Source organism: Equus quagga, chromosome 17 (genome assembly GCF_021613505.1).
Source record: "Equus quagga isolate Etosha38 chromosome 17, UCLA_HA_Equagga_1.0, whole genome shotgun sequence".
NCBI lineage: Eukaryota > Metazoa > Chordata > Mammalia > Perissodactyla > Equidae > Equus > Equus quagga.
Window position 1 is genome coordinate 18,822,253 of NC_060283.1, and position 27,050 is coordinate 18,849,302.

At 33.9% G+C, this 27,050-nt stretch overlaps 2 pseudogenes; both read right to left on the reverse strand.

Moving 5' to 3' along the window:
• Window positions 1-9,714: 9,714 nt before the first annotated feature.
• On the reverse strand, window positions 9,715-10,649 carry LOC124229419 (olfactory receptor 5L1-like; annotated as a pseudogene).
• A 7,902-nt stretch (window positions 10,650-18,551) lies between these two features.
• LOC124228542 (olfactory receptor 5D18-like) lies at window positions 18,552-19,639 on the reverse strand (annotated as a pseudogene).
• Between the last annotated feature and the right edge of the window lie 7,411 nt (window positions 19,640-27,050).

The following is a 27,050-nucleotide window of genomic DNA, read 5'->3' on the forward strand; positions in this document are numbered from 1 at the left end:
TTGACTTTCTCCCTCTGACTTATTTCACTTAGCATAATACCGACAAGGTCCATCCGTACTGTCTCTAATGGCCAGGTTTCATCATTTCTTATGGCTGAGTAGTATTCCATTGTGTATATATGACACGTCTTCTTTATCCATCGCTCCCTTGATGGGCACCTAGGTTGCTTAAAAGTGTTGGCAATTGTGAATAACGCTGTGAGGAACATAGGGATGTATGTATCTTTATGCATCCACATTTTCATGTTCTTTGGATAAATACGCAGCAGTGGAATAGCCAGATCATATGATGGATGTATTCTTAATTTTTTGAGGAGACTCCATACTGTTTTCCGTAGTGGTGACAACAGTGTGCACTCTCACCAGCAGTGTATGAGAGTTCCCTTCTCTCCACATCCTCTCCAACACTTGTTGTTCCAGGTCTTGTCAATTATACCCCTTCTGATGTGAGTGAGGTGATATCTCATTGTAGTTTTGATTTGCATTTCCCTGATAGTTAATGATCTTTAACATCCATTCATGTGTCTGTTGGCTATCTGTATATTTTCTTGGGATAAATATCTGTTCAGATCTTTCACCCATTTTTTTAATTGGGTTGTTAGACTTTTTTGTTGTTGAGATATATAAGTTTTTAGATATTTTGGATATCAACCACTTACCAGATATATGGCTCACAAATATCTCCTCCCAGTTGTTAGGTTGTCTTTTCCTCTTGTTGATGGTTGCCTTTGCTGTGCAGAAGACTTTTAGTTTAATGTAATCCCATTTGTTAATTTTTTCAATTGTTTCCCTTGCCTAGTCAGACATAGTACTTGAAAATATGCTGCTAAGATTGATGTCAAACAGTGTACTGCCTAGGTTTTCTTCCAGAAGTCGAAGGCTTTCAGGTCTTATATTCAAGTCTTTAATACATTTTGACTTAACTTTTGCATATGTGTAAGAAAACGGTTTATTTTCCTTCTTTTGCATGGGGCTGTCCAGTTTTCCCAATACAATTTATTGAAGAAACTTTCTTTTCTTCATTGTATGCTCTTGGCTCCCTTGTTGAAAGTTAGCTGTCCATGAACGTGTGGTTTCATTTCTGGCCTCTCAATTCTGATCCATTGATCTGTGCTCTTGTTTATGTCCCAGTGCCATGCTGTTTGGTGACTATAGCTTTGTAGTATAGTTTGAATTCAGGCAGTGTGATACCTCCAGCTTTGTTCTTTTTTTTCAGGATTCCTTTGGTTATTTGCAGTCTTTTGTCGTTCCATAAAAATTTTAGGATTCTTTGTTCTATTTCTGTGCAAACTGTTGTGGGAGCTTGATAAGGATAGCACTGAATCTGTAGACTGTGTTAGGGAGTATAGAGATTTTAAGTATGTTAATTCTTCCAATCCAAGAGCATGGAATGTCTTTTCATTTATTTGTGTCTTTAATTTCTTTCAACAGTGTTTTATAGTTTTCAGTGTACAGATCATTCATCTGTTCGGTTAAGTTTATTCCTAGATATTTTGTTCCTTTTGTTGCAATTGTAAACGAGATTGTATTCTAAATTTCTATGTCTGCTACTTTGTTGTTAGTGTATAGAAACGCAACTGATTTTTGTATGTTGATTTTGGAACATGCAACGTGACTGTATTCATTTATTATTTCTAAAAGTTTTTAGTTGATTCATTAGGGTTTTCTATATACAAAATCATGTCATCAAATAGTGACAGTTTCACTTCTTTTCCAATTTGGATCCCTTTTTTTTTGTTTTACTTGTCTGATTGCTCTGGCTAGGACTTCCAATACTATGTTAAGTCAGAATGATGAAAGTGGGCATCCTTGTCTGGTTCCTCTATTTAGAGGGATAGCTTTCAGTTTTTCTCTATTGAGAATGATATTAGCTGTGGTTTTGTCATATACGGCTTTTATTATGTTGAGGTTCTTTCCTTCTATACCCATTTTATTTAGAGTTTTTATCTCAAATGGATGCTGTAACTTGTCAAATGCTTTCTCTGCATCTATTGAGACAATCTTGTGATTTTTATTCTCATTTTATTAATGTGGTGTGTGATGTTGATTGATTTGCAGATATTGAATTATCCCTGCATCCCTGGAGTGAATCCCCCTGATCAAAGTGCATGATCTTTTTAATGTATAGTATTTGATTTGCTAGTATTTTGTTAAGGATTTTTGCATCGATGTTCATCAGTGATATTGGTCTGTAATTTTCCTTTTTTGTTATGTTCTTGTCTGGTTTTGATATCAGGGTAACATTGGCTGCCTAGAATGAGCTAGGAAGCTTCCCTTCCTCTTTAATTTTTTGGAATGCTTTGAGAAGGATAGGTATTAAGTCTTCTTCGAATGTTTGGTAGAATTCACCAGGGAAGCCATCTGGTTCTGAACTTTTATTATGGGTGAGGTTATTGATTACTGTTTCAATCTCCTTACCTGTGAGTATTCTATTCAAATTCTCTGTTTCTTCTTGATTCATGTTTAGAAGGTTGTATGATTCTAAGTATTTACTCATTTCTTCTAGATTATCCAATTTGTGGGTGTTATAGCTTTTCATAGTATTCACTTATAATCTTTTGTATTTCTGAGGTGTCTGTTATAATTTCTTCTCAGACATGCTTTTGCTATATCTCATAGATTTTGACAAGTCATATTTTCATTTTCATTTGTGTCCAGGTATGTTTTGATTTCTCATTTCATTTCTTCATTGACCCAATCGTTGTCTAGTAGCATTTTGTTTAATCTCCACATATTTGTGGCTTTTTTGATTTTCTGCCTGTAATTGATTTCTAGTTTCATAACTTTGTGTTCAGAAAAGATACTTGGTATTATTTCAATATTCTTAAATTTATTTAGACTTGATTTGTTGCCTAATAAGTGATAATCCTTGAGAATGTTGCAGGTGCATATGAAAAGAACGTGTATTCTGCAGTATTTGGATGGAATGTTCTATATATATATCTACTCAGTCCATCTGGTCTAATCTGTTGTTTAAGGCCAATATTTCTTTATTAATATTATGTTTCAATGATCTATCCATTTGTCTAAGTGAAATGTTAAAGTCCCCTACTCTTATTGTGTTGCTATCTATTCCTCCTTTTACATCTGTTAATAATTACTTTATATATTTAAGTGTTCTGTGTTAGGTGTATAGATATTTACAAGTGTTATATCCTCCTGTTGGATTGTTCCCTTTATCATTATGTAGTGCCCTTCTTTGTCTTGTCATAGTTTTTGTTTTAAAGTCTATTTTGCCTGATATATAAGTATTGCTACGCCAGCTTTCTTTTCTTTACAATTTGCGTGCAATATCTTTTTCCAAGCTTTAACTTTCAGTTTGTGAGTGTCTTTACATCTGAAATTGATGTCTTGTATGCAACATATATATGTGTCTTTTGTTTTTTTATCCACATGGTCAACCTGTGCCTTTTGATTGGAGCATTTAGACCACTGAAATTTAAAGTAACTATTGATAAATATGTACTTATCACCATTTTGTTACTTTTTTGGTGGTGATTTCGTCATTCTTCTCTGTTTCTTTCTTCATCGCTTTCTCTCTTCTCTTGTGGTTTGATGGAATTCTTTAGTATTATGTTAAGATTCCTTTCTCTTGAATGCTTGTGTATGTGTTATCGATTTCTGGTTTTTGGTTACCATGAGGTTCATATATAATAATGTATGCATATAGCAATCTATATTGAATTGATGGTCTCTTTAGATTGACCTCTTTCTAAAAGCTCTATGGATTTGCTTACCAATGTGCATATTTTACCTTTTTGATATCATAAGTAACTTCTTATTTTTTGTGTGTATACATTACCTTATTATCATTGAAATAGGTAATGTTAGTACTTTTCTCTTTTGACCTCCATATTCTCTTCATAGGTGTTTGATCTGCTACCTTTACTGTATTTTTGCCTTTATCAGTGATGTTATTGCCTTTTTTGTTTTTGATAATTTTCCTACTCTTATTTGTGTTCTTCTCTTCCTCCATGTAAATAAGTCCCTTTAGCATTTCCTGTAAACCTGTTTTCTTGGTGATAAACTCCTTTCACTCTGGGAATATCTTTATTTCTCCTTCCACTCTGAAAGATAACCTTGCTGGGTAAAGTAGTCCTGGCTGCAGGTTTTTTTCCATTCAGCATTTTGAATATATCATATCACTCCCTTCTAGCCTGGAAGGTTTTTGCTAAGAGTTCAGCTGATAGCCTTATGGGGTTTCCCTTCTATCTCATTTGCTGCCTTTATCTTGCAGCTTTTAGAATTATCTCTTTACTTTAATTTTGGTCATTTTAATTACAATGTGTCTTGGTTTGGGCCTCTTTGGGTTTCTCTTGTTTAGTGTTGTCTGCGCTTCTTGTACTTGGATCTCTGTTTCCTTCCTTAGGTTAGGGAAGTTTTCAGCTATTATTTCTTCAGATAGGTTCTCTGCTCCTTTGTCTTTCTTTTCTCCTTCTGGGACACCTATAATATGAATGTTCATATGCTTGATGTTGCCCCAGAGTTCCCTTAGACTGTTCTTTTTCTTTTGAATTACTTTTTGTTTTAGCTGTTCAGCTTGGGTTATTACCTCTAGTCTTTTGTCAAGCTTACTTATCCGTTCTTCTGGATCATCTGCTCTGCTATTGAATCTCTCTAGTGAATTTTTCATTTACAGTATTGTATTCTTCATTTCTGATTGGTTCGTTTTTTATATTTTTCAGTTATTTGTTGATGTTCCATTGTGTTCATCTATTCTCCTCTGAAGATCAATGAACATCCTTATGACTTTACGTTTGAACTCTTTGTTAGGTAGATTGTTTATTTCTGTTTAATTTTGTCCTTTTTTTGAGGTTTTGTCTTGTTCCCTTGCTTGGAACATATTCCTTTGTCTCCTCATTTCACCTCTTTTTCTGTGTTTATGTCTAGTATTAGGTGGGTCATCTATGTCTCCTGATGTTGGAAAAGAGGCCTTATGGAAGAGGTTCCTTTTGAGGCACAGCAATGTGCTTCCCTCTTGTCATCAGTTCCAAATGTTCCAGGACTGACCCTTGTGTGGGCTGTGTGTGCCCTTTTGTTGTGGCAAGGTTACTCTTGCTACAAGTTCTCAGGGAGTCTAGGCTGTCCCTCTGGCCAGCTGATTGTAATTCTCAGCTGCATATTGATGCTATGGACCCTACAGTCACTTTACCATGTTTGAGGAGCCCCAGTACAGTTGGCTGTAAGGAGCAATATCTCTCCACTTCCCTCTCCTCAGCCCGACAACCACCATTCTACTTTCTGCTTCTATGAGTTTGACTGTTTTAGATTGCACATATAAGTGAGATCATGTAGTATTTGTCTTTCAACAAATATTCCTGAAGTATCTACCATGTCCCTGGTCTCTATTAACCATGCTTAGGGAGTGGAAAGATCCTGCCCAGGTCCCACAGTGTCTTCATTATGATCCTGCTGAGAGTATTGGGGGCAGAGCATCTCCTCATAAAAATTGATGCTGGGACCACAAATGAGAATTTATTTTCTCACTGTCCCCAAAAGAAGGTACATCTGGCTAGAACTACTATGATAGGGTTTCTAAAGTTGTTGCAAACATGCTGTATACCTGATAAATGTATTGTATGCCATTCTCATCATAATATCATCTTACTTCAAAGTTATCACAAAGCTTTCATCCAGAACCATGCAGTACCTTAAAATATCACATTTTCACAAATTCATGATTCTGTCCTCTCTCACCATTGGCATTTATTTCGATCATATTTTTATTATTTCTCATTTGTATTATTCAATAGCCTCCAAGTTGCTCTTTAAGCCTATGGATTCACCCTCTTATATGTTTCTGCCACACTGCCACCAAAATAATTATTTTCAAAGAAAATCAACTCATACATAGATATTTGTTTGGATGTGCGTAAAATCTCTCTGGAAGTACACATTAGGCATTTTCCACAGAGCAGGAGAAAAGAAGTTACCAATGGGAATATATCACTTATTTGAAAAATAGATACATTAAATAAGTGTAAAATAAATTAAAATAAATAATTGGAATTTATAATGAGCAAATCATTCCACGTATTGTAAATTTAAGTGACCCATACTTACTTATACTTGCATATCCAAGTTCCTAAAATTTCCTCCCAGGTTTTCTCTACTAGAGCTATCTACTAGAGCTGTCCCCTTTCTGTACAAATTTCAGGCTCCATAAATATCTATATCTATATCTATCTTTGAAGTTTCTGTCTATCCATGTCTATCAATACACTGTTTTAATATCTGCACATTTATGCAATGCCTCATCAATCTAGATACCCTTACTTTACTACTTATCTTATTCATCCACAAAACATGGCTGAGTCATGAACCCTTCTTTCAAACATTTCCTGACTCCTCCAGACAAGGTCATTATTCTCTGAAAGTAGCAATTTGTGTGAATCACCCTTTCATTAATTATTTCTTGGCCCACAGTGTGATGTAGTTATCAGTTTATATATTTACATGACTTCCTCTCCAGCTAGACTATGGGTTCCTGGATATCATGAACAATATCTCTTTCATTTGTGTATCCTCCTCACATATTGATATGTCTTCCCAAGAATAGATGTAGACACGTATAAATATTAGTGGTTTTTTTCTGACAGAATTATTGTTTTTTCCTGATGGAATTCTAGAGAAAAGCATCAACATTTGAAGCCATATTGTAGAGGAGGAAAAAATAGTCCTCTACATTTTTAGGTTAATCTGGCTAGTCTAAGAATTTAATTTACATGGGACAGTATAACAGGAGAGAAATCAAACAAATTTAATAACATATAAACATGGGAGAAACACAGGACAGCTAAGTAACTTGCCCAAATGGCTGAAGGAACCACCTTAAATACCAACTTCAGCTATAGACAAAAGAGGACATTAAGGGTAGTGGTTTGGGACTTAAAAAGGGAGGAAGTCAATTCCTGTGGAGATGAAAAAGCAAATGTTTTGTGAACAAATGTTTGTCACACCTCACAGAGACAATGAGATATGGAGAGGACTTTGATCAAATGGGCCTTGCTAGGTCCCACTGTGTCTACTACACCTGTTATATTTCATATTGTACTATAGTTTTCTATGGCGATATCTCCTTCCTGGAAGAGTACTTTTTTAAAGTATTTTAGGCAGTTAGATGGAAGGTCAAAGTTTCTTCCTGTGTCTTTTTTTCTTAAAAATAATCAAGCCAAAAAGACTGCTTTTGGGATAGCAAATTCTGATCCCTTACAATACTATGATTCATCTATTTTTAAGGTATATTTTCACCTATTATAGCATCTCTGAGTTTGGATTTATCTTACAATTATAGTAAAGAAATTGTCTCACTATTGAATGAGTAAAATTATTTAATGTGCATACAGTTATTGATGGTAAACTTTATAATACTTGAGATATTAAACGGTAATGGACATAGAAAAGAAGACTATGTGGTGAGAAACATTTCAGAGGTAGCATTCCTGAGACTTGGAAACAATGTTCTAATCTATCCAAGTGAGATAATCTTGTATATGTTACAGCTATTTTGAAAATGAAGTGAGATTTATTCCCGTCAAAATCCTATCTTTCAGAATAAACGCTATGGATGAAATTGAGGCCACAAAGTCTACCAGATTTGTCTAAAATCACAGATAGTGGCATAAGCAAACCTTGCAATAGGATAACTTGCATTGTTTTTATTGTTGTCTATTTGCTTGTTTGTTTTGTATATTCCTCAGCTAAATATCATTCCTTAGTGACCTAAAAAATCAAAACAAACAAACAAATTCTGATATTGATGTTATTAACTTTAGAAATGTAATGTATGCTTTCCTGCAGGCCGAGAATATCCTGAACAAGCTCTAATTTCTATATATTCAAAGATGATTCTTCTTAGAATTGATATACCATCAAAGGGATTCTGAAAGAATTAAATGAGTTGGTGAATCGGCAAAAAAATTCAGAATATACGTTATTTTAAACTTGAAAATTCTTTCTTCAGTTCTTAAACTTATTTGTTGAGATGTTTAATTCAATTTTTAAAAGTTTCTGAACATTACTTTTGGTGGATATTGATTATACTTTACAAAAGGCCTTTTTAATCTAATCTGAGTAAATAATCATAAAATTGAGTTAATTTACTTCTTGAAGTATGAATATTAAATAAATCAACCTTTATGGAAAAATATTTTCAAGAAACTCTGTTCCTATCTGTTCTTCAACTTGTTCCCATTAAAAAATGTGATATTTAATTTTTGGTGTGGTTTATAAATGCCCTCCCCTCACTGAGGATTACTGTATCCAGCTAGAGTCACAATGTAGTTCTTCCCATGTATTAATATGGCAATGGCTAATAGATGAGAGTGAGTATACCTTACAGTCTTGCCTAATACCAATTGGTCTTGCAGGAAAATTTTATAGTTTGAATATTAAATAGAATTATAAAATAATACATGCTTTACTTTTTAGTAAAGATAGGAGTTCTTGCAGGGTCTGGCAGAAACATCAATGCTGAGAACATGATTTATTAAAGAAGTTAATATATGCTAGTGGATGTATTACACACCAATAGGGAAGGAAAGGATTCTCAAAAAATGATGTTATGTACATTACTATATATTTTGGGAAGAGAAGTTGGACAATTACTTTGAAAGCATTCATTCATTCAGCAAACATGGAAAATAAATAAAAAACAATATATTAAATACTTATGAAAATTAAATTAAAACATACAAATATGATATAAAATATTGAATGAAGAAGGATTTATTTTCAGTGTATTTACTTTTTAATTTGACAAAAATGTAATATGAGTAAATAAAATAGTGTGTAAACTACATATTAAAAAGCTTGCCTGGTGCATAAAATTAAATGGCATTACCAAATTATGATATTTTGCAAGTATTATCCATAGAGGTTAATATTTTAAAAATGTAAAATGGCTTGAAAATTATTATGAAAAACATTAATACCCAATGTAAATATGAGCAAATTTTGAATAGAAATCTGACAGAAAATCATTTAAAAATCATTGAACATTAAATGCTTTCATTTTTCAAATGCCTCTTATTCCCCCCCCGTGTCTCTAATATATTATATGAGAGACCGAGTGAAGCAGAGAGAGACAGAGAGAGAATGAATTATATGCCAAGAATCATTATAAGCTATTTTCATATATGTAATTTAATTTTGCTAAGATTGTTGTGAAATAATTATTACTTATATATTCATTTTTCAGAAATGATAGCATCTTAAGTTCCCAAAACACTGGGCATCTCAATGACAACAAAAATAAAAAACAAGAAAGGAAGTAATAAATAAACAACAAACAGGATATAAACACACGTGGAAATCTCACTCTGTGCATAAACTGACAAAGATATGTTCTTTATTGTAAAATAACAGGGATTCATACTTTTCATAATGGATACTGAAATGAAAGGTGATTCTCATGAGTTCTTCATTAAGCTTATGAAGGTTTTACAGCAAACTAAGTGTATGTGTCTTAACAGTCCCTTAACCATACTCATTTAAATCCTTTTAGATTAAATAAAAGCAAAGAAGTATGTTGCTAATTTTGAAGTATGCTCAATCCTACCCTTGTAAATGTAAGAGGTACAAAGTGAATCAAAAAGACTCAACCAGAATTACCTACCTTTTGACTGTTATCTCCACTCCAACACTGAAGCCCACTGATGTACCGTTCCACCATCCTTCAGTTTGGGACCTTTAGTCCTGCTAAGAAAATATTCTCTAAGACAATATTTTGGAGCCCACGACTTTTCTGAGGGTTTCTTTCACATTCTTATTCCTCAGGCTATAGATCAGAATATTCAGCGTGGGAATCACTACAACATAGAACACGATGGCCACTTTGTCAGTATCCATACTGTTGCTGGAACAGGGCTGGCAGTAAATGAAAAACATTGTTCCATGGAAGACAATGATGGCTCTGAGGTGGGAGGCACTTCTCTAAAAGACTTTGTGCCTTCCTTTGCAGAGCACATCCTCAGGACAGTGACGAGAATAAACAAGTAGGAGGTGAAGATGATCATGATGGTGATGATTTCATTAAAAGTGTCCACAATGCCTTACAACAGTCTATTCATAGTGACATCCGAGCAAGCAAGAGATAACAGAGGAGGTAGATCACAAAACAAATGGTTAATCATATTTGATCTATAGGATGGAATCTCAAAAGGTAAACACAAGCGAATCAGGGAACATACAGTCCTACAGAGGTGTCAACGAGACACCAGCTCCATACAGAGATTCTGGGATATGGTGGCTATGTACAGCAGTGGTTTACAGATGACCACAAAACAGTCATAGGTCATCACAGACAGCAGAATGACCTCAGTTACCACACCTGAAGAAAATAAGTAGAAGTGCACAGTGAATCCCAGGAAGGAAATGGCTTTGTCTTCATTTAAGAAGTTAGCTAACATCTTGGGCGCAATGATTGTGGAGTAACAGAAATCCTCAAAGGACAAGTGGCTGAGGAAAACATACACGGGGATGTGATCTTGAGAGCTGACCTGAATCAGTTCAATCATGCCCAGGTTTCCCAAAACCTTGTCTCCATAGATGAGAAGAAACATCAGGAAGAGGAATATCCTCAACTCAAGGAGATCTGCTAATCCCAGGAGAATGAACTCTGCCACAGTGGTACAGTTCTCCTTGTCCATGTCCCCACTTTATTTGGGTTGGAGCAAAGTACTAATAGTTATTCTCTGTTGTTTGATCCCAAATTGAGTTTTGACTGTCTCCTAAAAAAGGACATGAGAATAAGTAGGATAGCTAATTTTTTTAGCAAAGAAATAGGATAGTGCTTTCAGGAAGTTTAGGAAAAGTTCAGACATTGTAGCATACAAATGCATATAGCTCACAGTCTAATTTATGGATCAGATAAAAGCATTCACTTCTATAAGAGTTTGTATGATTATTTAAACTAGTCCTATACAATTTAGAGCCTGAAACAGAATCATTAGAAACACATTAAATATTATTTAATTAGCCATATTATTTTATGAAATTTAAATCCTTTTTTCCTGGACAACTCTTTAATTAATACTGGAAATACAGAGATCCTAGAAAATATTTTTTTATAATATATAGTACCCTTCCCTGTTTTCTACTGAAACAAGGAGAAGTATGCTCAATCCACAATTGTTCATTTTTTATCACTATGTTTTAAATGAAGAAAGTAGCTTTTATACGCTACATTTAGCATTTTTCTCTCTAAAATTAGTATAGTGATTTTGTTAATTGTGCTAGTCAGTGTTGGCCATTGTTTAGCAAATTGGTACTCTTACACTCAAACTTACTGTTTATGACTCTGAAGCCTTATAATGACCTATTTGCTAAATAAATTCAGAACTTTAAATATATTTGGAGAAATCATCAAATATGTAAATATGAAATTATTAATACAAATGCTTGCTGTTGCATTGCAGCATTACTTATGGTAGTAAAACTTAGAAATAAACTGTTAAACAAGAGGAAAATGTCTAAAGTCACAGTAGATATATATAATGGAATACTATGCAGCTATTATAATGACATTTTTGAGGAAGTTTCAATGACCTGAAAAATGACTATCATAAAATGGCAAGGTAAAAAATAGTAACACTAGATTGCACAAACATAATATTATTTGAGTTTACAAAACTTGTATTTTGTTTTTAATTCTCACATCATCCATGACAGATAAATATTTGATTTGAATCATTTTTTTAAAAAAAAACAATGTAGAAACTTGCCTCACTTCTCACAAAATGTAAGGTTTATGGAGTAGAGTGGGGAAGGAGGGTGTGATATTTTAAATAAAGGAAGGATACATCCAAGGCCCTTAACATATAGAAAATGCCAACAATGAGAACACTTTCATTTGTTGTATATCTCATGACCCTTGATAGGTATGTACATGACTGTGGAGGCATTGGTTGGTTATTCCTGGAGGAAAGAGAATGTGGACTAAAACACAAGACCACCAGCTATTTTCCTCATTCTTAAGTGATTATAAAGAGGTGAAGGATAGGTGCATCAAGAAATCCCACTTTGAAAACAAATAACTATTGTGACGATATGATTTTCTCTCCTCAATGGCCAGTAAAAACGAGTTGTCTTTTTCTAAGTTCAAAGTTGTACATAATATTGTAAACTTTCTCCCGTTTCAAAGTCTAAAAATGAAAAATCAGGCTGTTGATTATTTATAGAGTAGTCACTCTTAACCAGGAGTTATTCTGATCCCCGTGGGACATTTGCCAATGTTTGCAGTTTTGGTTGTCACAATAGGCAAGGGTGATACTGACATCTAGTGGATAGAGACTAGGGATGCTGGTAAACACTCTATGATACACATGACAATCTCTCCCCTGACACACACACATACACACACATACCAACAACACACACAAACACCAAAATGTTATCTTGCCCAAAATGTCAGTTATACCAAGGCTGAGAAACCTGATATGGAGAGCCATTTCAAAGTGTTTTGCACAAGGCCAATATATTCCTCTCCTTTCTGCTTCTGAGGTGGTTCTCACATCTCTGTCTTCACATCAGCCATCCTGAGGGCCCCTTGCTGCCACTTGCAGCATCAGAGTGAGTGTCACAAGAATCTCCATGCAATCTTTATAAGATTCCATAGATGGAGTTAGTGTGAGAGAGGAAGAAGTGGGAAGGAGAGAGAAATCAAGCATTCTTCCCATTTTGTTTACACTCTTTTCCCTCTTACACACTAATAGTTATTACAATATATGGGTTCTGCAGATTAAGTTGTTCCCATTTCCTATTGAGCTTGGTTTTCAATACAGAAGGGGAAAATATTTTCATAAATGGTTGCTCAAACCATGGCACTTCTTAAAACACGCTCTAGTTAAGAGAAGGCTAAACATAGATTTTTAAAAAATGTGTCTAATACTAATGCCCTCCTTTACAATTCCTCCTTTTCTTACACATGGCTATAATAAATTTCTCCAATAAGAAAAAAAAGAAAGAGAAGATTTCAGATCCTAGCAAATATCATTCATGCCCATTCCCCAAAACCGAGCGTAGTCCAATCAACCAACCTGTGGCTAGATATTGCTTCCCAAGTTTATGAAGCTGCTATTATGTAAAATGTTATAGGCTTTTGTTTTTTTTGTATGTGTACCTCTGGGATCCATTTTCCTTAAGTTTCTCAAAACAATCATTGATCTCTGTTGGACATCAGCAAGATATCAAGAAAACACCAGCTTTAGACTCAGACAATTAATGACTTCTATGAGATATAAACAGGGGGAAATACTATCCCAACATGATACATATTATTATAATTCACCATGATTTCTTCCAGAGTTTATGAAGTTTACATATCATTGTATGCTGCATCCAAGCAGGGATGGAGCCAGGGATCACATTGCCATTGTAAAATATATGAATACGTCTTATAAATGTCTTATTCTCAAAAGTTTCTTCCCGGGGGGCATAGAGTCTGAAGCCACACCAGAGTTGTACAAATCCCACAAATGGGTGGGGATAATGAACTTATTTTACTAAGAATAATAATAATTGCTCACATTTATTGACTACTTCCTATGTACTAGGTCCTGTTCTGAATACAACTATTAACACATTTCATCTTTATAAAAATAAGTGAGCTTGGTACAGCTATGTACCTTTATGAATGAGGTGACTGAGGTACAGACAGGTGTAACTTGCCCAAAGTCACACACAGAATCACTGATATAATGAGATCATATGCTGCTCTTTGGATTGTGCCGCACATATGACCCTGTGAGGAAGAGCAGAGCTACTGAATGATGCTGGGATGGCACAGTCCTTACTCAATGCCAGAGGCCACTAAATGGGATTGCCTCAAGGATCTCTCACAAGTTTGCTCCTTTTCTGATCATACGTCTCCCTAAATGAACAGCGTTCAGACCACTATCTACGGTTTGTGCCCTTGAATATAACAAACATTTCAAGAATCCCATCAACGTAATTAGTCACAGTTAATCAGTTTCAAAATTCTCAACAACCTATGCATGTTTTCCTAAAATTGATAATTTCACGAGTTCAAGGAGTGTTTCTGGGTCTCCTTTCTACCTAGAACTCTGACAATTCCTTGTCTCTGATTTTTCAAAAGCAAAGGTTCCTCTTGTTCATTCACATATTACTATGTGAATTTCTCCAATTAAAAAAAAAAGACAAAAGCAAATTTCCGGAATCTAAAACATAAGAACAATTTGATATATTGTTTTCCATGGAACCTGAGGTTTTCTTTAATCAAGACACTTCAAAACCTTGGTATGACTCTTTGTCATGACTCTGACATTTGGTACATATTTATTTTCGTGGAAAATAATGGCATTAGACATGTATTCAAACCAATACTGTGTTTTGAAATCAGATATCTAGTAGATTTGATGACAGTATTTTTTAACATCCATTCCTTTTGTTCTTAGTCCCCCCTGAAACTATTGTCACTGAACGCATCCCCCCGAAGGAGAGAGTCTAATGACGATAAAACTAAAAGAACATCTATAAAGAGCATCATTGGCAGTGATGTTTTAGATCATCTGGGCAACCCACTCACAGGAAAGATACTTTGTTTGTTTGTATTAGACTTAGACATAGCAGGTGTTTTTAAAAATGGGTGTAAATACAAAATTTTTATAGAAATTGATTTCATGGTCATTATCCATAAATTGAATAATATCAATATGAAGTTGTAAGTTTTTGTTGAAATGTGTTTAAAACACATAATATGATTTCAGCAAAATATTGTATTAGCAAGGTTCAATAAAATCAAGAAAATGTTACATTTTCTAAACTTTAAAGTTCCATGGTTTTAATCAAGGTGCCTCTAAGTAGAAGAATAACAAATATGCTTAACTCTTATAAGACTTGGAAGTTCTCTGTGGTAACTTTTTCAGAAATTAAGCAAGTGAGGGGTTCTAATGATTGCATAACAAATACTCCAAAACATATTAGTTAAAAACAACAACTACTTACTGTACTGGGCACTATTGCATGAGTCATTAAGTTAGTACTTTTGATCTGGTCCTGACATGGCTGAACCTGACTTGGTTCGCTATGTTTATGATATCAGCTTGGCAGATGAGATGATCTAAGAAGCTGCACACTCAAGTCTGGAGGCTGTGGTTCTCATTATCCAATATGCTCGTCTGTTCTTGTTCACACAACAGCTTTTCTCAGAGACTGCGAAAATTCCAAAAGATTGTGAAAAAGTCACAAGCTGCTCAGAGGCTTGAAACTTCCACACTGTCACTTCAGGTACCTTCTGTAAGACAAAGCTAGTCACATTAGCAGCCTACGTTCCAGGAGTGGAGAAAGTTGATTCCACCATTTGATCAGAAAAGTTGTAAAGAAGTGTGGATATGGGGAGGACAAAAGAGGTTAGACCATGTTTGCTACCACACTGGGTAACAAATCCTTTTGAAAGTTATAATTTCCAAAATTTTAGCCTTCAACAAAATTGGGAGAAAATTTAATTTTGTTTAATGAATTATTTAAAAAATTTTTGATGAAATATCATTGTGAGAAATTGGCACATAATTGGAAGGAGTTGAAAGAGTTGAGTGATATTACTATTACAGTACAATTTCTGGCACAGTTTCTATTCCTACTTACGTTTAATATGACCAAATAGCTTCATTATTTTCATCTATTAAAATGTAGAAATAAAAATGATGCTGAACACTCTTGCTTTCTAACATTAATTGATGTCTTTCCAAGAATATCTTAATTAACTGAAAGAAAAAATCCAAACATGATACTCAATATTTTTCACAGAAAGAAATATTTCTCAACATATGTTTTCAATTTTAATTATTATATCCAAATTTGCAAAGCAATTATATTCTTAATTAGTATTATAATTATTATTGTATCATTGCAAGGTTAACTTAGTGAAGAAAGAAAAACTTCTTCTTTTTTTGAAGGAAGATTAGCCCTGAGCAACTACTGCCAATCCTCCTCTTTTTGCTGAGGAAGACTGGCCCTGAGCTAACATCCATGCCCATCTTCCTCTACTTTATATGTGGGATGCCTACTTATATGTGGGATGCATGACTTTTGCCAAGTGGTGCCATGTCCTCACCCAGGAGCCGAACCTGCGAATCCCGGGCCACTGAGAAGTGGAATGTGCGCACTTAACCACTGCAAACTGGGCCGGCCCCAGAAAAACTTTTGATTTTGTCAAAAGCATTATGATCACACAAAATAAAAATTAGGAATGTGATTAATAAAATTATAATGTTCAATGAGAGGAGTAGAACTGAATAAGTTCAAGAGAAGGAAAGGCATAAATCTGACTGCTGTTGTTGCCATTATGTGTGTATTTTAAATGAATTATGCTATGCAATGGAAATTACTTTTTGTTACTATTTAAGGTGAAATATTTTATATGGAAAATTAAATTTTGGGGATATATACCTTTTTAAAACTAATTGAGAAGCACATGAACAAAAAAATGTGAAAACTACTAACGTGCGTCATATTCTATATAGAAGCTACAGAATCTACCATAAAGAATCTGAAACGCCACAACTTGAAAATGAAAACAATATGATTGTAGACCAGTGTTTAGTGGAAAATGGGCTTCTGATGTGTCTGAAGTCTTGAATGATTGTATTAATTTTATCAACAATTACTTGTATAATGTTGACCAGGTCACTTACACATCATGGTCTTTGGTTTCCTCAAAGTAAAAGTAAAATGAGTTGTGTTCTACCACAAAATGTGATCATCCTTGATCCAAGCAGGACAGAAGTAAAATAAGTATGTCAGTAACCATCATTGATTCAATTTAAGATTACCGTAAATAATTTCCTAATTTCAAAGAAATTTAGAAATTGTTTAATTGCCAGAAGTATAGTGAAAGACGCTTTTGTGAATACATAGAGAAACAAGTCAATAGAAGTGAAAAATTCCCTCATCAGACATCAACTATCTAAAACAATTTCATACATATTTTATCTTTCCATAGAAAACGATTATTTAATTGATTATTTATCATGTAATGTATATGAATGGAACATTTTAATAATGACCATAAGTTTAAAATAATAGGAACATTCAAAAAGCATTATCGAATCCATATAAAATTGTTTCCCAGCTCATGTTTTCTCCCTTACCTGGAAATATACATCTTCCATTATATTGATGATTAGTTTGAAATTTTATCTAGGTATATTGAGTAAAGAGAAAGAGAAGGTTGTACAAGTTATTTAAGCAATAGTGAGCTATTAACATTAGAGAAATCTACTATTTTTAACTTGCCAGATTAAATAGGTCTTAATACTAAGGATTGCCTGGTTTTCATTTTATTTTAAATAAAGTTATGTAGGCAATTAGTTTTCAACACTTGAGGCAACTCCAAACACTTTTTTTTTTTAATTTAAAGTGGGAATTCAGTTGAGAAGGATTGAGAGATTATGCTCATGTGCAGAAAAAAGAATCATAAAGAATCGATCATGTTTTTGATGGGTTTATAGGTAGAATGACAGCATGCAGTACAAGGTGGGTAGACACTCATCCTGCTTACCTTTTACATATAAGAATTTTGAGATCCAGTCTCCTATTTCTAAGCCTCTGGTGGAGCTTGTTGTAGCTTATCATCCTGAAACACACTCAGAATAAAGATCATGTCTTATCTGCTTTCTATTTGTGCCAAGTAACCTGTATACACAATATACCACCCCCCCACACACACACAAACATATATACATACATGTTATTAAGTATTCTCTCAATAAAAATTTTGTTGCATCTTTAACTAAGTATTGCATTCTGACCTCTTTGATTTTGCCATGCTGTCTGTCTCTTGAGTAAAACTCCTTGTTGAAATGTGTCTCCTAAAATTCTATCCATTCTCTTGTTCAAGGACAATTTTAAACAATACCTGTTTAAGAAAGCATCTCTCTAAAGTCCCTAAATAGATTTGAACTTTTCTTTCTTTCAAATCCTCTATGATACTTATTATTTTCTACCTTATACAATGACTGTTTTCACTGCCCTACTGTCAACAGTTGAATTTGCATTTCTTGAAGGATGAACACTAGTGTTATTTTAGCAGCTATTTGTACTTTTATAAGAGAAATTAATGTTTATTGAGAGCCTAGTTTACTCCAGGTATGTTATAAGAAAGGGGATGAAATTGTTTATTGAGATTATACAAGGTTTGATGCATGATATCTATATAATCGTTTAATCTTCACAATCACATTAAGAGCTAGTTTATGTTTCTCAACTTTGTAGGCAAAAAGTTAAAGATGAGAGAGATGGCTGTTTTATTTTCCAGTAAGGGAGATGGCCAAGTTTAGTCTCTTTGAACTAAAATCCATGATCTTCCCATTGTACAACATTAACACTTCATAATTTTAAAGGTGTTTTTAAAATCAAGCTTTATGAGCACACTTTATTTACATGTCAGTGACAAACTCTACTAAAATAATATGCTTAATAAGAAAATACTTTAGTGTCTATAATTTTGCTATGTCCAGAATTGTGCTGACTGTATCTTTGGCGTCCATATTTATCAGACTGTAGATCAGAGGATTCAACATGGAGATCACCATTCAAAGAGGCCACTTTGACCGTGTGCCCGGAGGTTTTGAGTTGGGCACTCAGCAGACAAAAGTCATAGTACCATGGAAGATTGTGATGCTAGTCAGGTGTGAGGCACATGTAGAGAAGGCTTTGTAGCACTCACTGGCTGAACACATCTTGAGGATGGTAACAGCAATAAATATATAAAACATGAGAATGATGAGCAGTGTGCTGACCCCTTTAAAAGTGGCAAAAATGAAAAGCAGCAACTGGTTGTCGTAAGTATCAGAGTAAGAGAGAGACAGCAATGAGGAGATTTCACAGAAGAAATGATTGTGTTGAAACACCAAAATGATATTTTTTTGAGTTAAAGATTAGCACCTGAGCCAACATCTGTTGCCAATATTTCTTTTTTCTTTTTTTCTCCCCAAAGCCCCCAGTACATAGTTGTATATTCTCGTTGTATGCCCTTCTAGTTGTGCTATGTGGGACACCACCTCAGTATGGCTTGATGAGCAGTGCTAGGTTTTCACCCGGTATCCAAACTGGTGAAACGCTGGGCCACCAAAGTGGAGCACACGCATTTCACCACTCAGCCACAGAGCCAGTCCCAAAATGATAGTTTGATTGCAGAACACATGAGTATCAAGGAACAAACTACTTCCCATGCATATGATCCAACCACTAGCATGGCACAGAGTTTCAGGGACATGGCAAAGGTGTAGAGCAGAGGCTTACAAATGGCCAAATAATCGTAGGCCTTCATAGCTAATGAAAAGAATTCAGTTACCACAAAGGTGCAAGAGAAAAAGAAGTGCACTACACATCCTATAAATGAAATGATTCTGTCTTCCACAGCTAGGTTTACCAGGGTCTTGGTAATAATGATGGAGGAATAGCAAAAATCCATGAATGAGAGGTGGCTGAGGAAAAATCCTGTGGGTGTGTGCAGTTTGGTGTTAATTTTGATTATTAAAATCATCCCAATATTCCCTACAACAGTGACACTGTAGATGGCTAGGAAAATCAAGAAGAGGGGGATTTGCCGTTCTGGGAAATCTGAGAAGCCCAAGAAAGTGAGCGTGGCTCCAATTTTATTTCTCTCTGACATCACCATGGTTTCTCTTTGTTAGAATCTGAATCAGTCCTGAAAACAAAAATATAAAGAAGAGTGAGGATATGAAAAGCTTAGTTAACCACTCCTTACCAAGACTGGAAGATTAAGCAAAATCTCTCTTTCAGAATTTTTCAGAGAATGATAGGCATGGATGTTAGCTCAAGGCCAGTCTTCCTCAGCGAAAAGAGGAGGATTGGCAGCAGTTAGCCCAGGGCTAATCTTCTTCACAGAAAGGAAAAAAGTTAACAGAATTTCTCTGTGTATTTTTTATGCAAGATCTAGTAAATTTCTAAAATTTTAAAACATCGCAACAATTTAAAATGTTTCAAGTAAAAATAATGCAATATTCAATTTTTGTTGGTTCTCAATTGTAATTTTTAATATTTACAAATAAGAACATGAAATCAAGGGAGTTACGGTTATTTTTAAATCAAAACCTCCCATAACACTTTCAGTTGTTCTTGAACATTGTAAGTACTTAAAAGACAAGCCTAACATATGATGACTGATTGTCAGCCCTATAATCACTAATGGAAATGAGAAGCAAATTCTAAACAAATTAGTTTTTGAATCAGATGTTCACACTGTGACATTATGAACACCCCTAACACTTTACCTTTGTGTCTTTATTGTTAATTCCATATAACGCTTTAATCTTTGTTTTACTCTCTGACTCAGTAAGTTTGTTATCAAATTTAATATTAATTATTTTTTTAGAAAGTATGCTCATCAGCTCAGGAAGTCCTAATGTCAATCCTTCCTCACTGCTTGAGGAATAATAAAATTGGAACAGATGATAAAGATATTCTAGGCTACTTCTTTATTCTAGAGTTGACAAAACAGAAGCTGGCAAACCTTGGTTTTCCCAACGACATGCAAATAAGGACCAACCTACACATCTGTGACTAGATCCCAGATCCCCAGACTGCCAGTCCTGGATCCATTTAATACACTAGTCTCTGATCCATGTTCTAGTCTACATAATAACATATATTTTTATTAATCATCATACTTTTATTTGACAAGCTAGAGACTCTAAACCTATAGGAAATAGTCCAATGAAAGCGTACATGTCACAGAGTTATACTAGAAAGCATTATCAAGATGAAATGAGAGTGGAATTTAGGGAAATTTTCTCTCCCAGGAATGACTAACTATAGTAAAGACTCTGACTTAGAAACTTCCCTTTCCTAGGTCTCTCTCTCTCTTTCTACTCTCCCTTCAAGACATATAAGGCACATATTCATTGTCTTTTATTAGCTGTGAGGGAGAAGGATTGTAAATTTCAGGTAGTACTCCACCATAAAGACATTTCATGAGAAAATAGTAATACAAAAGAATTATATTTCTATAAATGGCTGCCAACACTTCTAAGATGCTACCATTCTGGAAAACTCTTTCTCTTTCATTTCTTGTAAGATCATCTCTGGTCCACAACCCTATCTCTTCATATACCCATAAATTTGAATATTAATGACAACCTTAAAAGGCAATCCACCACAAAGCCAGACATTCTAATTCTCAAACTTTTTTTCTTAGTACAATATTTAGTTTAGGTAGGGCATTTAAGAATTCATTTCAAACTAATGTTATATGTAATATAATGGCTCTTGCGTTCCAAATATTATATAGAAAACATAAAATCTGAAATCTTCTTTTTCATCATTCTTTCCCCCATCTTGTTGTACTTTTTGCTCTCAGGGGACATGTACTTCCTGCTTTATAATCTCAATTAAAGCTGGTTCTTTTTAATATGTTTTCACTAAAAAGTCTATTCAATCTTTCATTTTATTTAAATATTTGTCTATTCTACCTTAACTCGCCTTCCAAAATTTTATAGAATCAAGACAAGGCACTTTCCCTCAAATTCTCGGAGCTCTTCTCTCCCCACACACACTGGTATCCATTGTTCATGGTCTGTTAGTGAGGAGCTCAGCTGAGCCAGGCCCTCTAACACAAAGTTCTGTAGAAGAAATGTGTGTCCTCTTCCTTGCATGTTCAGATATGTAACTTTTGCAGTGGCTAAATATTTCTCAAGAATTGTCTAGATCTAAATGCTAAGTTCCCAAACTCATGTTGTTTTCCACATACCCTACATTGAAATTAGTATCAATCTGTCTCTAGAATCTTAAAACAAACATGCTGAAAGCAAGAGGAGGACCTCTCCTGTTTGAAAGTGATGCATGTATTCTTATAGCTAGAGCCACTACCTTTGGGACTTGAACCCTAGACACCACCTATTGCCCCATTCTCTTGAGGTATTAAATAAACAATTAAAATTAATCACCTTTCTCTGATGTAGTTCTTGTGTACTAGAAATGCTTAGAGCTGCATGAGGGGTACTGCATAATAAATTTTATTAAGTCACTTCCCCCGGCCCCCTGATAACTCCCATATCTTCCTACAATTATCAAAATTATGTGATTATGAAAGTCATCATTATCAAGTATTAATTGAGTGACTACTATATGCCAAGCATAACCCTTTTCTTCCAAAGCATCCACTCTCACCATATTGGAGAAGTGTGAAGATCCATCTTTTATGTCATCATGATCCACTGACAGTTAAAGCAGAAATATGTACAAAGTTAAATACTAAGTTGGGAAAATTATCTAGTCCTTTTTCAATCTCTGAGCTATTCTACTACTCTTTCTCCAGCGAGTCTGACCTCCTTGCTTTTGTTCCTTGCTTTTTGTTTCTCAAAAAGACATTTCACAGTCCTTCCTTATGACCTTTTCTCCTATTTTTTTTCTGTACCCTGGAATGCTCTCCCTTGTTTTTGATCAAATGAAGCTTTTCAATGAAACCTGCCGTGAACATACTACTATACTGCAGGGGGCTACTCCACTATCCAATTTAGTGTTTAAAGTAATTAATGTGGTTCAAATATATTTTTAATCCTTATTTGTTGCATTTATTATATATTGTTTGTTTCTCTCTGCTAGGATAAAAGCTTCAGGAAAGTAGAGAATATATTCACTGATATATTCTCGGCTCCTAGATCAGTGACCAGCATAAAGTGTTCCAAGAATCTTCATTGAATGATATGTTCATTCTTCATTGAATGATATCTTCATTGAATGATATAGGACCTTCCAAGGAACTGGGATTAAACCCAAACTTACTAGACCTCTGAGGAGTTTAAATTCAGAGAGGAGATAGTTCACAAAGAACAATAAGAAAGTGATATTGAAATTTGGCCGTCAAAATGAAACAAAACAAAAACAAACCAAAACAATTGTCTACTCCGCTAAATTTTGTATCGCAAGTCAGAAACCAAGAAAAAAGGTTGAGTGCATAATGAGGATACATAATTACTCATTTATTAATTCATTCAATGTTTATTACAGGTTTACTCTGAGAAAGGTACTATCTTAGGTACTGGTGAAAAGGAAAGAATGTCCACTTGTCATTAAATTTATATTTAATGGAGAATATAAACAAATAAATATGCAATCATTTTCCAGTGATTGTAAATGCAAAAAATATATGTTTGAAGCTGTCATTTTAAAGAGGTGGTATATGTGTGTGAACCACTGTGAAACGAGAAACAAAATTATGCAAATAACTGGGGGAAGAGTGTTGAGTTTGAGGCAAAGCTAACAGCAAATACAACTGATTTTCAAATAGATTTTTTTTCTGCATCTCGATAATTCTTCGGTTTTTGGTGATCTTCGCTTTCTAAATCTCTTTTGCAAAAATATTACTTGGTTATTTCAGGATGACACTATTTATGGCAGAAAGAAAAACAGGAAGCCTACATGGGTATCTTTATGGATGTCTTTTAAAGCTGTATTTATGCCACTATGTTGGTATATTTTAGAACAATAACAAAATATGGTATGACAATAGTTGTGTTTTTTTCAGTACATTTTCATTAAGAAATTATCATTAATTAACTTCATGTCTGCATAAATAATCTGGGATGAAAAACGAAAAGACGTTTAGCAATATAATTTTAAAACTTTAAGTCTTTTGAAGATATTCAAGGAAACAAAAAGTCCTTCAGCCAGTGCTACAAGCCTCAAAAAAAAGGAGTTACAAGAACTAGTTGCTACACTGATTTTTTTTCTGCCTCAAATGTATTTTTTGCCCAAAGTCTTGTGTGCAGCCTGGAAAGCAAGACTATGTGTAGTGCTCTTTGCCCCGAAGGGTCAACACATTTTAGGGACAGTGAGTCCCTGTCTTCCCATCCTATAAATTTGAGTCATTTAAAATATAATTTATAGGATATTCCTCTATCAATCCAGCTGGTAACAGAACTAAGTAATTAATAGGAGTTTGTAAAAAAAAAACATTATTAAAATAAACATCTAAATAACTCTCCTGCCAAAATTGCATCTAACAAAAATAATAACATATTCTTATATAATTTAATACCAAACCCATGTTTACATTTCCCCTGTTGTCTCAAACATATAATTTTACAGTTAGTTTGAATCAAGACTCAAACAAATTTGATTATTATAACTAATTTTTTATTACATAACACATGTATTATGTAACATTATGTTCTGTGTATTATGTAATATTTCTCTGTGTGTCTGTGTTTGTACATGTTTGCATGTACATGTTTGCATGTTCAGGTAAGTTTTTTTCGAAAATTTATACCATTTGTGGAATGCTGCATGATCTGTATTTGGCTTATTGCATTATTTGTAGTCATTTGTCTTGTCCCTGTACCATTTCCTTTAACGTGATACTCACATCAAGATTTATTAGTTCAGATTCACTCTTAGTTTCTTTTAGGAATGGATTCTTCACAGGTGGTTCTGACTACTGCCAGTTGCATAAGATTGTGACGTACATGTTAACTAGTTGTCTGAATTTCAGTGCTGCTAAGTCTCATCTGTGGATTCAGGTAGTGTCAGCTTGATTACTTCCTTTTGACATTTCCCACAAACTTTTCACTTGATGACTTTAATAGCTATTGAAATCATCACCTTGATCCAATTTTTTTACTAAGAGTTTTAAAATTGCGATTTTCTAATTCCATCCTTCTTTCTGCTTCTATTTCTTCTGAATTTCACCTCATAAACTATTAGGTAACCCTGAAAGACAATTGTTAAATGAAAGATAGAATAAATATTTATCTCTTTTGTTTACCACTTTTCAGACTAATGACTTGATATACTCAGCAACTGTTAATAGTACCCAATGATTCATTATTTTTCTACTTCAGCATCTAGATTTAAACTTGATTTAAATATATTTGATGCCTTTAAGTGAATTGCAGTCAAAATTATTTCTATGTTAGTCATAACCAAGTGGGAGCCATTTCAAATTGCCTCCTATCTCTCTTTGAAATGATCCAACTAAGTGTTAATAGGATTCTTGCTTTCTGGAAAATTAAGTTGCTCAAGGCTCATTACAGTTTCTACCTCAGACTTCAAAAAAGCCCTTTGTCCAGAAAGCTCTGGTTCTGTTTAGAGAACAAAGATTTCCTTTCAGAGAAAATTTGGGGAATAGGGATGTTCATTGTTATTGGGTTGGCATTCTGAGTGGTACTATTTTAAAGAGAAAAAAAAATTGTTTCAAAATAAATTTGTTCCTCAAGATGAAAAGTTTTTACTTACCTTTTCTTACTTTTGAGCTGTAACTTGTCTTTTATGCTTACAACTTTAATTTCAATGACATTTAAAGAATTATTTGTTTACTTCTTATGAGAATAAGCATTGCATAATAAGGATGTACACTCAAAATGCTACACTTAAAGTACTTCATAGAAAATGTTGTACACTGTGTTGCCATGTGTCCAACATTGTAGGTATATTTATTTGTTTTTATTTGTTTTCAAATTTTAGATAATTTTTGCTCACTTTTTGACATAAATATATGCTTTTAAATAATGGAAAATATTACATTTCTCTAAATCAGAGCTATATTATAATGTACATTCCCTAAAGTTTTCTTTCATCTCTTCCTACCTGTATTAGCGTTTGTTTCACCTTTCTCATTTCACTCACACAATTTATCATACCATAAAAACTTTTCTGCATCTTGTCTTTATTCACTTAAGAAAATTTTCTGAAGAGCACTCCATAGTAATTTTTTTTCCATTTTCACAGCTGTATACTTCTTTATTGTGACCCACAGTTTAATCAACCACTTTTATACTGGATTTTATCCAGTCTGTTATTATAAAAGATGCTTGCAAATATGTTATGTATGCATATGTTGGCTACTCTATCTGTGGGATAGATTCCTAGATCTGTGAATGCTTTGCAAGAGGATAAGTGCATATGTAATTTTGCTAGTACTTCAAATCACATGTAACATGTTACCTTCTTGCACTCAATGTATCAAAATATCTGTTTCCTTGCAGATTCACTCACAGCATTTGTCGTTAAACTTTTGGATTTCTGCTACTCTGAAAGATGAGAAATTATAGCTCAATCAGTTTTCATTTATATTTATATTATTATGAATCAAGTTTAACAATTCTTCATATGTTTAAGGGCTATTTGTATTCCTTTATATAGACTATGTTATTATATCTTATGTCTATTTTTCTATAGAATTTTCATTTTCTTCTCTACTATATACGACATAAGTGATGACTTTTCTGAACTTTTCATTTGTCTTTTATTTTCTGTTGTTTTTGCCAAGAAGTTTTGTATATTCATGTAATCTAAATTTAACCCTGCTTTTAGAACTCTTTTCTTAGTATGTGAAATAGAAAGAGATATAATTTTATCTTTTTTCTCAAAAGTGTATTTATTTTCCCAATAAGACACTGTTTTAATAAGAAGAAATTTATAATTTATGTGAAATTCTATAGGGTGAGCTTTCCTACTATAACTTGCTTTATTTTTTAAGATATTTGTTACCATATATTTGTGTTTGCTTGGGCATTCATATAAATATTAGAACAAAAATTTTGAAATATGCTTTCTCAATATTCCCAGAGAAAATGTATATTGCTTTCAGGCTGATCTTAATACATATGAATTAAACTAGATAATGCTTGTAGAGATCTTCAGACCTGACAGTACTGGGAAAGCAGTCTTTCGAACAATAATATCCAAAGATAATCTAGTAATATGGAACTGACTCCAGAGATTATCTTTTTTCAAGGACAAAATTAATTCCTGTGACCTCTCGGAGTAATAGCCTCAGAGGTACTCTAGTGAAGTTGAGTTCTTGTCTTAATCATTTCAGTCAATTCCAGGCTAGTTTCTTGAATCTCTGTGTCATCATCTACTCAACAGGTGTAACTGGTTTTGCCCAACATGCTTCTCAGCATAAGCTGACAGTTAGAAAGCATGAGACTGTGCTTTCATAGAATTCACAGAACCAAAGGAATGAAGGTGGCAGAAAAGTATCACCATGCCTTTTATCACACAGCATATCCATCTATTATCTCCCAACAAATACACAGTGGTGTTTCAGTGGCATATATCACAATTAA